Source organism: Pezoporus occidentalis, unplaced genomic scaffold (genome assembly GCF_034315485.1).
Source record: "Pezoporus occidentalis ecotype Australia unplaced genomic scaffold, CSIRO_AGI_Poc_V1 ctg117, whole genome shotgun sequence".
Classification (NCBI taxonomy): domain Eukaryota; kingdom Metazoa; phylum Chordata; class Aves; order Psittaciformes; family Psittacidae; genus Pezoporus; species Pezoporus occidentalis.
Genome location: NW_026912961.1, coordinates 5,802,539 through 5,817,482, shown reverse-complemented (window position 1 = coordinate 5,817,482; position 14,944 = coordinate 5,802,539). Strand labels below are relative to the sequence as shown.

Here is a 14,944-nt window from a genome sequence, read left to right as displayed (position 1 = left end):
TTAAAGGGACAGTGCTGTATGGCTATCTGCAATGCAGATTTTGTATTTGTAATCATGAGCTATACATGCCAGAGTTCCTTCCTTCCTTCCTTCCATCCATCCATCCATCCATCCATCCATCCATCCATCCATCCATCCATCCATCCCACCCCACCCCATCCCATCCCATCCCATCCCATCCCATCCCATCCCATCCCATCATCTCAGCTTCTGTTTCTCTTCCTTGATCCAGACCTGGCATGTCCAGACACCTATATAGTACTCCTGCTTCTAGGAGACTAATCAAAAGGTCACTTTTTTTTTTTCCCAGTTCCAGCACATACCTTAGAGAAGTGTTATCCTTTCCCTGTCCAGAGTTTTAGGAATAAGAATGCTCTTAGAGCAATTGGCATGTAGCTTGTTAAGGGTAGAGGTGGCAGAAACTGGATCTTCCCACAATTGCTCAGGGCAGCTAACTGGGTTGCAGAGTTGTCACAGCATGTAACTCTCCAGCACAGTATTGCCATTGCTAGTTGCAGGCCTTATGCTGTGCACTGAACTTGCAAGGCCTCAGAGCTGAGGCTTGTCAGAATTGTGCTGACTAAACTGATTCTGGCCCGCACATTCTTTTAGTTGGCCTAGCTGTCAAGGCAATTTCTCTCAATGACCAAGGTGCTCGCGATCACTCTGTTTTGTGTGTAGAGCAATCCTATTTTTATACAGAGAGTGGATACAAGCAGTTATTCTATGCAGAATGGGATATTTACACCTCTGACACAATGACATAGTACAGAGAAACCCAAGTCTGATGCAATAGCAGACACACATGATATGGCTCAGATTATAGGCATGGGGTGATATGAGATGGGGCACAGGCTTGGCACTGGAGAGAGACCCTGCAGCTATAAACAACTCTGTTGATCAGTTGATCTGCCTCAAGTGGATCCTGGGGAGAGAAGGAAGAAACTAACAACATCAACCTAATTTTCCTCCCAAAGGACCCAGGGCACTGACAACTTCTGGTATTGCCCTCTCTAGGAGTCCAAAGCTATTGACCTTAAGATGCAAAGGAGCAGTAGAAAGGTAAACATAACATCAGTAAAAAAGGGGATAGAAACTACAGAATGTGTGTGTTTCAGTTTTAATTTTATTATTATTGATACTTTTCCATGCAGAAGTAATTCAACTGCAAAATTGTTCTTTCATTTTCTAATAATTAGATCTAGATGACTACAGATACTTGAATTAGACCTTTAAAATTTCCATCATCCTAACAAGAAATTTCTGGCTTTACTTGTATACAAGGCATGATTCATCTTTCCCATAAACAAGACTTTGAGCATCATGCTGCACCAGCTCCCGTGGCTCAGAGAATAGAAACATCTCAGAGAGACACGGTGCTGGTTGCAGCAGGGGTGCAGCTGCTCTGTGACGGTAGCGATGGGGTCCGCCCCCGATAGGGGCCAGTGATGAGCCTGCATCAGCGGCCTCCAGCCAGTCATAAGGTAGCTTCTGACCCTTTCAGTTTTTGGAAGCACAATCAGGAAAAGTTAGTCCTAATAAATCACAAGGTTTGCTGTGCAAGGCTGAGTTACAGGTGCAGTCTTATTAGTCAGAAAAAAAGCTACAGTTAGAACAATTGGACTGATTACCAGCACTTCTGATACTAGCAGTTTTGAAAGCCATCTGCAAGGTTAAACTTTAATAACAGTGTAACCATGGTAATCATTATAGTGTTTATATTCTGTTAGTCCTACGAAGGGCTTGAATATTATCATGCATAGCACTGAAAAATAAATATGTAAGGGCAGCTAAAACAAGCTGTAAAAGACATTATTTGTGGGAGGAAGGTTTGTTCCTCAGATATTCCCTGCAGTGATGTTTATCTTGGGTCCCTGGCGTGTTAAAGCATAAAGACCATTGTGTAGACATAAACAATGGGCTGATATAGCGGTTAACTACCTGGTGTGTAATTTGTATTTTGGTGGTACTGCAACTGTTATTATTAGGTGTCTGTGTACTGATGTGACGCGAGCAGGCAAATTTCAAAGCTTCCAACATGCTTTTATTTATGTTCAAAGACTAGGCAATCTGTTAGCATCTAAAAATCAATCATCAATCAAATATGTTAGTTGGGCTAACATACCACACCACATAGCTGGTGCTCCTTTTCTGGCTCTGATGTTCACAGTCTTGGCTGGCTTTGGGTCTCTGAGTCCACGATGGCCAGGCTCAAGATCTCTTTGGTTTGTCCCTAAGAATTATTTCCTCCTTTTGTAGATTAAAACCAGTCCATTTCAGCTCTTCCAGACATGTTACTGGTTTGCCGGAGGGGTGTTACCTGATAGGTGGCCATTATCTAATTCCTTCTACTAGTTGTACACTGGATGTCATCGCCTTAGTCCTACTTTTTTTTATGCAACTGTACCAAATAAACAAACCTTACAAAAGCTGTAACTTCTTGCCCTGCATCAGTCAGACTTTTCATAAGAGTGGCTGCACAGCAAACAGAACAAAGTCACTAGTAGGTCTTGCTGATATACAGAGGGTAGTGTTTTAATTTCATTAACAAAGAAGGCTAAATTATGCATAGCTTTCAGTTGCAATAAGCCTATGACTTAAAAGAATTTCAAGTGAGTCCTGCTGCAACCGAAGAAAAAATACGGCTTTTTAACTTGGAGCTTATTTGGTGGTCAAGAGATTCCACAGAAAAAGAAAGAATTAAAAACACTCTCTCCCACTAAACACCTCCCCCCCAAAATCTCCCACAGCCTAAATTCAGAAGAGCCTAGTGAAACATTAAGTAGAGCAGAAACATGAAGAGTGCGCTCAGAATCCAGCACGTTTTCAGTGTTCACATCCTTCTACTCTGACTCATCCCTTTAAGTCTCTTTTCAATAACCAGCAATGCATGTTAATTCAAAGACTGGTGTAATTAATTTATTTATTTATTTTAAAATATCAATTTTCTGCTTTGTAGCTTAGGGACTGTGGTGAAAAAGCAAAGTTTCTGCTTCTTGGAAAAAGACAATATTACACTTCACAACTATTACTTCAGCTTTGTTAAAATGAAGACTTATGTCAAACACATATTTGGTTTCTGCACTAAAGTACTGGAACACCTATCGGCTAGAGGATTTAAAATGTAAAGTACTTTTATGCTTTTTTAAATAACAGAAATTGCTTTAGATGTCTTTTGACAGCATACAACAGAAATGCATGTCATTTGTTACATTGCATTTCTATGTTGGAAGGAAAGAACATTGTAATCTCCAAAGCAGCTTGTATTACAAAATAATGACTTTTCAAACAGATGACACTTCTCACCCGGTAACTTAAATTCTCTTAAAGCTCAGTGACCAGTGCTCAGGGCAAAGCTTAGACAAAGTCAAGAAGGGAATTGTCAGTCAGCAAGTATTTGGAGACATTATCATCAGCTTGGAGCTGCTGGGTTTGGCACAGTCCCAAAACAATGAGTGAGAGCTTGCTTTATATCCCTTATTTTTATCCCAGCTCTGCCATCTACAGCTTTACTCCAGGCCAGTTTTGGGCACAGGCAAAGGGAGGTGGTCACCTAACCTGACCCAATTCTGCTGCCTGCCCACCAGCATGCCCCCAAAACCAGCACTGTGCTCTCAACACACAGGGGGAAGTGAGAAGTCTTCTCTTTATTCATCCTGACTGGATCTCAAAAGCCACATTGACTTCCCCACCAACCTTTCTTCCACTGCTACAAAATTCAGTTCACATTGGCCAACAATGAAGGAAGGATAATGTATTGTTTTCTGAACGTTTCTTTCAGGATAAAAATAATTGCATTACAAAGGTTGCTAAAGACCTGGAGGCTTCTTTGCAAAATGATTTTGGAAAATGGTGTAATGGTTATCTTGATAATTCAGTTTCTTCTTTCCAACAACGCTTTTTAAGTTAAGAGAGGTTCTCAGGTTAACTAATTGCAGCTGGTGTTGAGTATAAAAGCAAATTTACTCAAAAGTCTTTCTTTACACTTCCAAGAGGTATGCAATTCATAGAAGCAAATAAAAGAAAAGGGAAGTACTTTCCTACCAGCTGACCTCAGTCATCATAGTGGTCCTAGACCAGCTAATGAGGTAGAACAGTTGCTCCAGTTTTGTCTGCAGAGCCATGCAAAGTGATTTATCTGAGTGCACTTCCAGTAAAGAGAGCAGCATTTCAATAACAAACAACCCTTTATTATTTAGATAATTAAGGTAACCATTAAAGGTATATTAAAGGTAAGAAAGGTCATGTACAGATGACATATACCACTCCTTATACATTTATAATAGGACAAAAGATGTGGACATCAGTCCATGATGTTTCTTGGAGTGAACACGCATAGTCCACACTGAGATACATACTGTAAGCATCAGAAATACAGAAAAACAACTTTTGGGGGATTGTCAGCATTAGGCATGATTCCTCACTGGACAAGGAAACCCGGTATGCATCTCCAAATGAAGTGAGATGGTGCCCATATCGAGTAGAGGCTGTTGGGGGGTGGTTGGTGGTGGTGGCAGAGCTATGGCTTTACTGGCTTCTGATGCTGACTGCCCCTGCACTGCTTCACTGTGGGCATCAGCTCTCTCCTAGCCTTCTCAAACTGGACTTCCCAGCACAGTGGCAATGTTGGAGGCACACTGGAGACCAGGGAACAAACCTGGTCATCACTGACCAACTCCATGCTTCAGAAATGAGCTGGACAGCTTTAACAGGTTCAACAATGAGCCAAATGCGTTCGGGAGCCAGCACACCCTGGGCTTCCTAGTCATATGAGTGTTTTGAAAGTCTTATCTTGCATGTGGAGAACATCCTTTGGACTTGTTTGGTCAGCTTTTTTTCCAGTTTGCCATTAGAATTGCCATGTAGATATGAGATTAGCAAGATGTGAGATATGATATGCAGACATGAGATCTGCTGCATGATGCGCTGACTGCAGTTTGAAGTAAGGATGAACTATAAGAAGCTATGCTATTAGCATTACATTATGGAACAGTGGAGTTATTTTGTCAAGGTAACTATTTTTGGGGGGTTAAGCAGGGAATAAAACTGTGAGGATGATAACCTCAGAGTATGTGCAGAAGTTGAGTTTTTGCAGTCACCATGGTTACTTACTCATAAACCAGAAACAGGGAGGGAACATTTTCCCTGAAACAGGGAGGGAACATTTTCTTGAAAATGGACTGCCCTACTAAATCTGTGTTGCATTCCAGGTTGGCCCCATTTCAGTACAACTGTCCACAGGAATGGGGCTCTGTTAGATGCAAAACACCACAGGCATGAATCAGTGTCCCTGCACTCTGCAACGAGCAATTGAAAAAGGGAGAAACTGTTAGCAGGAACAAAAGCAAATGAACTGACCACATCACGGCTTCCTTTTTGGTGGCTTTTTTTTAAGGTGGCACAGAAATGAATTTTAATTTTTATAGAAGGTGAAGTTAGACTCCAGCTGATTGTCTGCACAATGCCAAAAGGACTAGTTGGGCTAAAGGACCTGCTTTGTCTCTTCTTGTCTGCTTCTCATCAACTCAATCCTCATTGGGAAGGATTTTTCTTCTGATAGTTCTGGGAGAGGATTTTTTTCCACATTTATTCTGCTTGAACTTAGGGAATTCTTTAACTCCAGTTCTTCAATAGCTGCTTATTTAACTGGGAAATACACACCTTAAAATTAAATCTTCACTGAAAGTTTCAACCAACTCATGCAAGCAGCAGTAACTCCATGTTGTAGTTGCACCACTAGCCTGTATACATGCCGTTTGTGTACCTTGCCATTATAAATGTGACACTTATTACTAAACAATGTTGTCACCTTGCTATGTATTTTCTTACTTAACTAAAAAACATCTAGAGAGGAGAACACAGGTTTCTTTTACTATTTCCTACCTGATTAGCTGTGTTAAGACAAGTGATTTAACGCTAGACCACATGTGTAATAGGAAGGGTCTGGCTGCACAAAATGATGCAAGGCTAAAAGTGTAAGTCCAGGTCTGTAGAGAGATATTATTTTTTACTAGATAATGCACATTCAGCAAATGACCAGTGCAGATGCCTGCCATTTGATCGGCTGAAGTCCTCCTGTTATTTTGTGTAAACCAGCAAAAGCGTACAGAGACAAATGATTTTCCCATGTTACATCCAATTCCTAAAAAGTTGTATTTCTTTAAAAAACACAACTTTCTCTATCTTCATGCACTTAAGGTAGCAATATTTTGTTCCATATACTGTTTACTTATGTGATGGCCTGTGCCTTTTACCACAGTGCCATTTGCAACACAAGAAGCACAGTAGATCAAATTCAATTGCAAAAAATATGCTTTCAACATTTAACAGAGACCTAGGCACTGCCTTACCCTGCTTAATTTTAAAAAGCTTACCACTGGTTATTTTAAAAAGCAGTAGGGATATGCCTACAAAGAATACCTGATAAGACACCATTAGATTTAGTCTGTGATAACAAATATTTTTTTACACTATTTTGATATTAATAATTTTATTTGCATATTTGATATTAGCACCAAATCATAAATGCTTTCTTGTGGAAACCGTAGCTTTCATGTGCATTGGCATTTCATGTTTTCGATTTGGTCTCTAATTATAAATGTTTGCATTCATGGTACAAACATGATGAAGTATCAGTTATGATTGTGACCAGACATTTGATTTTGACACTTTAATGATTTCCATTATGTAAAGGAAGCATTTTTGACACCTGAACATTGCTAATGTGGTAGCTAATCCAGTCATCACAGTCAGTGCAGTAAAGGAAAATGGTGGATAAGTTAAACTGTAAATAAAAATTAACTTTTTTCCTGCTACATCTCCCCTGCAAAGTCAAACAATACAACATGTATTTTTTTGTTTTAAGAAGCAAGTCTTAGACTTTGCCTACAATAGCTCAATTGCAAATATCCTTCAGACAACAGCACTGATGCACACCCCCAGTGTGATGTTACAAATATAGAAATACTCTTCTGCTGTTACCATAGAAATCATTTAAGATCACAACAAGATGTTATTGGAGAACGCAGGGAAAATTTAACTGATGTCGTTAATCTATTTCACTTTCAGTGGACAAACACCCTCAGACTGGAAATACCCACTCAAGCCTCTGTTCATTGAGAGTGTCCTAACAAGGGACCTAGGGATTGCCACGACAGTGTGAAGTTGTGCAGATAATAGCTGTTGGATAGCATCTGCGGATCTGGGGAAGTCTGGTCAGCAACATGAGGGAAATCTTTACTGCTGCCATTCCCCAAGAAAAGTCTACAAAAACAGAAGCATGGCTGGCAGCTGTCTTATCCAACTCCCCTCTGCACACAAGTCTTACACCACTGGAAGATGGATCCTTCAGTTCACCTTTCCCAAGATCTGGGTCAGAGAATGGGGGACAGAGATGAGCAGTAGTTAACATCAGTTGGGGTGGAAAGAGTTTTACCACAAAATCTACCTTGTTTGAGAGGTGAGAGTCCCTTTTGTTGGCCTTTCTTCCAAGAAAACTCACATCAGAAATATATACTGATATAATAGCTTTTCAAAGTAACTTCGTCACCAGTTTGGACAAGCAAGGTTGTTACCATTTTCTAGCAAATACACTTGTGAATCAGACCATTATTCTGAGACTCCATACGCCCATGAGGGCATTTATTCTAGGTGTTTACAACTGCGTAAGGTTTCATAGTCAAATCACCCTTAGCACAGTACAAATTTAAAAATGTCAGTTCCAGAGACCATTAGATGTAGTAGTGAACTTTTTAAACAGCCTGGATTTGACCCAAGATAAATGAACAATTCCATAATTCTCAGAAAACCTTTCAGTACTTCCAGAACAAAAATTTTATGCAATGCTGCTCTGTGAATTGCTATACAGACTTTTAATACTAACTAAAAAAAAACCATGCTGGTGTGGATCTGAATGCTCTTATGCACATGGCTAATTGCCAGAGATCACCAGTCAGAGTATGAAATGAATTGTGAAAGGAACAAATAAAGGAGCTCTCTTTTCAGGAGTGGCCAATAAGTAGTTTCCAGATTTCCACTCCCAAGCACTTATGATAGTAACTTGTCTTTCTCATAATTATTCTTGTACTTGAACTCCTCCAGAACACACACATCTGTGAAGTGATTCAGGAACCTCCAAAAGAGGAAAAGACAAAGTGCCTGCTCACCACAAACTCAAATGTCATTCTTTCATTCCAAATATCCAAATCCTAAATGTTCAGCACCTTATAAGTGGGTTTTGTTTGGGTTTTTCTCAGTCTTCAAATACCTAAGAAAGAAGACATAGATTTTTTTTTTTTTTAATTTTTGTTTTTTAATATAGCTCAGATCTCTTTTGCAAGAGAAATGTTGCTTAGCATGCATTTTACCCCATGGTGAATATAGCACCTAACTTTTAGTGAGAGGCAAACATTTCATCAGATTGATGTGCATGGATCACCATGAGTATGCTCATAGATTTTCTCAGATTTGTTCAGCCTGTGCCTAGAAAGCTCCGTATTGAAAATTTAACAATAATTTCTATTTTTGGCACTCAGACCTGAGATTGCTGTAACACAGACAATTCAGAAAGCAAACTCAGTACATAATGTACTGGGTCTGGCTGGGATGGGGGTTGACTTTCTCCACAGCAGTCTCGGTGTCAAGCTTTGCATTTGTGACCAGAACGATGTCGACAGCGCATCTGTGTTTTGGCTATTGCTGGACAGTGCGGTTTCTCTTCCACATTCTTCCATGCAGCAAGAAGCAGGGCAGGGGTGGGCAGGAAGCTGAGAGGTGTCACAGCTGGGACAGCCAACCCAAACTGGCCAGAGGGAAACCCCATACCACATGGCATCATGCTCAGCAATAGAAGCTGAAGGAAAGAAGAAGAAAAAGGGGATGTTTGATGCTGTTTGTCTTCTCTAGTAACTGTTATCCATGGTGAAGTCCTTCTCTCCAGGAAGCAGCTAAACATCTGCCTGCCCACGGAAAGCGGTGAATTAATTCTTTTTGCTTTGCTTGCATGTGTAGCTTTTGCTGTCTCTATTAAACTGTCATAATCTTGATCCAAAAGTTTCCTTGACTTTCCTTCTACTCTGTCCCATGCTGCAGGAGAGGGGAGTTGAGCAAGTGGCCATGTGGGCTCTTGGCTGTTAACCAAGGCTGTTCCACAGTAAATAAGTGGGATCCTTATTGAGGTGGAATTCAACACAGGAGCACAAACTAACTCATTTTTCATGTGTTCTTGCTGTCAGCTAACTGAAGATAAGAGTTAATGTTTTGTTGGCCCCCATACACAGGTACTCTGAGGCCTTGTTAAGTAGAAGCTCAGATGTGCTCCTGAGAAGCTGATGATAAAAAAAGGTGTTCTGGGTGAAATGTCATTTTGTGGTAACATTTCTTCGTTTTCAGGCTTCTTTCTCTCTCAGCCACTCCATGCCAGTTTTCCAAGACTTCTGAGGAAATTCATGAGCTGAGTTTAATATACTGAAGTGTAATCCTGTCCAGTGTGATTAATATGTGATATGTGGAGCGTTGAGGGGTTTTTCATTCACATGACAGGCTGTCAGAATACTGGATGAGCACATTATCAGTGATTTCTGAAAACTCAGTATTTGCCTACTTGTGGCAGTGCAGGGCAGGTGTGGAGGCCAGGCTGGGAAGCACATCCATTTAAGGCTTTCCCTAAAAGCAGACTCCAGATTAAAAGCAGAATTCTCAGCTCAGGTGTCTGCCCTTGGCCCAGCCTTCCTCTCCTGGGCAGCTTGTCAGAAGTGTAGGTCACTCTCCCTCTGTGCACAGGTCAGGGATTGTTGCATCCCTGAGAGACAAAAGCTGGCCAGCCAGCCCCCGGGTATGAAAGCAAAGCACCTTCGACATAGCCAGCCTGGAGATCTGGGAGCGCTGGTGGGTTTTAAAGCCGCTACCACCGCGCGCTGTGAAGCCAACTTCACAGCCAACTTTTCCTCTTTGTTACACTGACACCTGGTGTTGCAACGGAGCTTTTTCGAGAGAGAAACGTGAAGACGACCGTAAAAGCAGCGCCAGAAACACTCCTACCTTTCGCTCAGCCATTCCCCATCTCACTGGCAAGAAAATGTACCGATTTTAAACACAAGGCTTTATATATATATTTTTTAGCACGGTTTTCTTTGTTCCACATTTATTAACTAAAAAAAAAGTTGGTTTTTTTTCTTTTTTTGTTTTAAGATTCTCACTCTATACAAGGTCACACCCCTCATTTGTCTGTTGTGGGTCAGAGTCACACGGTGGACAGCAAAATCAAATAGCTAAGGCACTGGAGAGTTACAGGTTCTGTTGCAAGTCTCCTGCTGATCTGGTAGCTCCTATGACCTCATGCATCTACCCTAACTGATTTATGCAGTATACTCTGGAACAGCAACTGCCACACAGATTTGGGGGCTTTGCCTACAATGGAGTAGCAAACCACTCATGTAAATAAAAGCACACACACACAAAACCCCCAATCCTCAGACAAATCAAGTGAATCATGAAGCCCAGTGGACTATCTTGATGTTAAATCAGTTAGGGAAGATGTATTTAGCCACCAACATAGTTTGTTCAGTAAATCAAGCTCCCTTGTAACACTACTTATCTTTAGGAAGGAGCACAGCATTCCTAATTGCAGAACAACATGACTGAGTGGTCTTGTGGTTAAAGGTATAGCTTTGTGCAGAATAGAGCTATGCTCAATAGTGTAACTAATGGTAAACATAGCTTTAATACAAAGGGGAAAATGATTCTAAAACCCATTAAATTACAGAGGTAAAGTGATAACTCCATATTTTGTCACTCTGAAAGTCTAGCTTCAGTTTCAGGAACAGGATTCTTAATCTAAATTAGTCTTTTTTTTCAGTAATTTCCATTTAGGCCTCAGGAGAACACGTACATTACAGAATAGTTACTGTTCATTACAAAGTTTTATTTAAGTTGCTTTCATTTTCACCTCAGATTTAGAGAACGCAAACCGCAACAAACTATTTCATTGTTTGCAGCCCACTTGCAAATCTCATTTAACATGCTAGGGGGCAATAAACACTAACTTCTTGTCAGGCTAATTATGGTGAAGTTGTAGGTTTATTATTTGGATAATTTCCATGCACACTGCAGTGACAGCTGTAGACTGCAAAGATGAAGAGAGGCAGTTGCAGGCTGTGTGAACCTTTGTACTACCACACTCACAAGCTCAGTGCTGTGTTTATTTCAGTTAGAAGCTTTTTATTCCCACCCGTCTCCCCATTCATGGCATTTTGGATAGACCTGGCTTGGGCATCCTGCCTGACACCCTCAAATATTTGGCAGAGACCCTTCTCTCCATTTAAAGACTACAGACATATACATTACCCTTCCTGGTAAGCCACACACTGTGGTCTCATTAATGACAAAATCTCTCTGCTCAGTGGGCATACAATGCACACTTTTACTTCTAGCCTCTATAGCGGAGAGGTCTGCACTGCTACATGCTAGGAGTGGCAGGGACCCAGAATGCCCAATGGTGTGAATTTCTGCAGTGCACTGGATGAGTGCTCCTGTATTTGTTTGCCACAGCCACCCAGCTGATAATGTGACTTTTTGAAGTAACACAACCAGCCATCAACTTTGTTTGTACTCCAAAGACTTCGGAGAGAAGTTCAGTCATGAGGATGAGAAAGGAACAACTAGTTGAATGTGATGATCCAAGGCGTAATTCTTACTCGGTGCAGAGAAATCACAATGTCAGTAATACTTATACCCAAATGCAACCCAGGTTAATACAAAAACTGGAAAGAGCTGGACAAGAAAGAACTTTCTGCAGAAAAGCAGTAAATACAATAGCTCTGAAGTTCCAGTCAATGCACAGCTTTCAGATGGTTTAATCTTTCGTGTAACACTTCAATAAAATAGAAAGACTTTTGCGTAACAGCATCAGGTTTCTAGACATTTATGCCAAATCCTTATGATCTTTGCAGAGCATAGGATTACAGTTTTACAACATAAAGACTGTATTACATCTTTTCCCCAATAATCAAGTACAGGTTGTTGCATTCTGAGAGATTCCATCACTAACATTATAAGAAAGATTGAACCACAACTGAATAAAGAGCTATTATACTTTGAACATATTAGCCATTCCCAGAGACTTCTAAAATCTTTGTCACACAATAGTGAATCTGCTGTTGCCAAGATAATAGATATGGTCTGATTTTATGGGGTTTATTTTTCCTTGGAAATGGAAGGCTTGGGGTTATTCTGCATTTCTCCACTATACTAAAAAACCTAGTAGGGCCCTTTTATCCTTTTCCCCAAGACCTGTGGTTTCATTTCACTTCACATAATCTCACAAACATCACCACTTCAAAGTGTTTTATGGTTCTGGCATCAACCCTGTTGCTGCTACTGGGAATAACCCAGAGTAAACTATTGCTGCTGTCAGTCAGAGGCTCCATCAGGTCTCATTCAAGCTAGCAACTTCTACAGTGCAGAACCATGCTGTGGGACAAAGACAGAAAGTAACCCTAAAAGTAACAAAACAGTCAGGAGACAGAGTGAGGTTTATGAGGGAAAAAAGAAAAAAACAATTAAACTGTTACACATGTAGCTTGCAATTACTGATACAAAAAAAAAGCTACAAATTCCACTGCTGCTACACATACTAATATGTTAACTATGGGTACCCTTTATAGACTCTTTTTACACATTATGTCACGCTTGCTCACATATGATTTAGGAAAGAGCGAGCCAAGTGCAAGGAGCATACCTGTGACAAACTGGAGACTCAGAAAGAAAAGCTGTCCTAAAGAGAGGTTTCAAGTGAGTGCTGCCATTCAGAAGCATGCATAATCCATATGATTTTTGCACAAAACCAGTCTTCCACATTACAGTTTAAAGCAAAAAGCATTACAATATTTGGTACTGCTTTCAAAGCACTTTTAGTTATCAGGCTACAACAGACCTTTTTAATTTGGGTTTCTAAAGCTGTATCAAAGGCAAATACATGTACAGATGCTATACATATCCAAAATTCAGGTCAAATCTTAATGCATTGGATGTGATCTTCAGCCCTTGTTTTTAGATACTCAAACTTCTTACTGATGACTGTATTAGGAGTGTATCCCTATTTCTAAAAATAGTTGTTTTCTTAGAAAAAAAGATAACTCCATCTGATTTAATCTTAACTATCTCAGAGGCTCCAACAGGAAAACCTGCTACCTGAAATATGCCAAGTATTTAATTTCTAATCTCTTACTGGTAATTTGTCTGAGAACATGTTATCAGTCCCTAGACAGACTTCACTTCACACACTAGTATTTTCAACTGTTTTGAGATTTATGAACCCTACTTCACACACTTACCGTACGTGACAAGAGCATGTATGCAGGGCACATACTTTCTTTTTCATATACAGTTTTGTCCTTTAATAGCTTTTAGATAAAAAGTAGGCAGAAGAATGAAGCAAAACAGATGCTGGCAGCATACATGACCAGCTTCCTGAACATCTGATTATCAAGAATGTCCTTATGATACTTACAAACCTTTCTTCATTAAGACAGCAAGTCATCCTGATGGTTCCTGTAAGCAGAGGTAGTTCTGCATTTTCTACCAGCATCCGTTTACTTGTGAGAACTCCTAAACAAAGAAAACACACGTAATTGCAGTGCCAGAGGTTTACAAGGTGGCTCATATTTGATTACCTGCTATGTTTTTCTCTATTTTCCTTGCTAATGCCATGATTTGCATCGCAGCATCCACATACATGCCCATTACAGGGAGAAAACAAGCCATCCTTTTCCTAATTAACCAGTAGTCCTATGAACCTTCAGAGGCTGGTATTATTTTAGTACTGTAGAGGCATACAGATTCATCAGTAGCCAAAACAAGAACAGCCCAGCCCATGCAAAACTGGAAGTAAATCATTAGGCAATGTTTTTTTGTATCACCTGATACTTCAAAACATTTGATGATAGGATGTCTCAGAGAGGACTGTGAACTTTGACAGAGAAGACTGTTCAGGAATTATGCCAGGAGGCAGCACTGTGTCCCTACCCGACTCTCCTTATACTGCAACGAATCCAGATTGTCCTGAGAAATCCTTGTATGTGGGAATTTGGTTTTCCGGAAGCCTGTACAATCAACAACGCCAAGTTCTGACAGCTCGAGCCTATGATAAGCATTTCCCCTGTGAAGTAAGAATCATCTTGCATGTCTGCCTTACACATGCCGACAGTCCATTATCCAATTAATTATTGTCAGCATTGAGTCACACTAAATGAGAATTGGTAACACTCCTTAGGACAATCAGTTAACAGGAATTCAACTGTGTCAGCAGCATCACGTTTATTCTTCAGATGACTCACGTTTATTCTTCAGATGACTAATATTAACACCTATCATTCTCTTCTTCAGCATTGTATTCAGTAAGGATCCAAAGTCCAAGTTAGCAATCTTTCAAGCTGACTCACAACCACCATCATACATGGCGTCAGCTGCAGCAATCACTTCCAGCAGTGTATCTTCTAACCACAGTTACGGCTAAAGGCAGAACACTTGCCAGAATCAAAAGCTGCCTTCAGAGAGAAAGGTTGGACTACGCAGCCAGCCACCGCTGCAGCTGTGCTCTCTCACAGCAAAGTTTCATCAGCTGTGGCACCAAATGCCCACCTAAAGGCCAAATAGAGCTAACTAAGTTCAGGGGACTTTCCCTAACGTCTGTGTTTTGTGGCTACTTGTTGCTCACCTGTGTGGTACTGCTCTTCCTCAGTACTGACAGGCTGTGTCACCACTTTGAGAAGAGCATCCTTCCCCTCATTTTGTCATCCTGCCAGTTCCATGACATGCTTTCTTATCTTTTCAGGATTTCCCCTCACCTTCGGTCAAAGGGTTAGGTCATTACCTAATTTTTCCAAATGGAAGAACATTTCCTGTACGTATGTCCCTTTCAAAAGCCTGTTCACTTTTGATGACACTC

At 40.6% G+C, this 14,944-nt stretch overlaps 1 protein-coding gene across 1 annotated transcript in view; it reads right to left on the bottom strand.

Moving 5' to 3' along the window:
* The window catches only part of GDA (guanine deaminase), a 157,339-nt gene that overhangs the window by 46,082 nt on the left and 96,313 nt on the right, over nt 1-14,944 (bottom strand). The window lies entirely within an intron of this gene.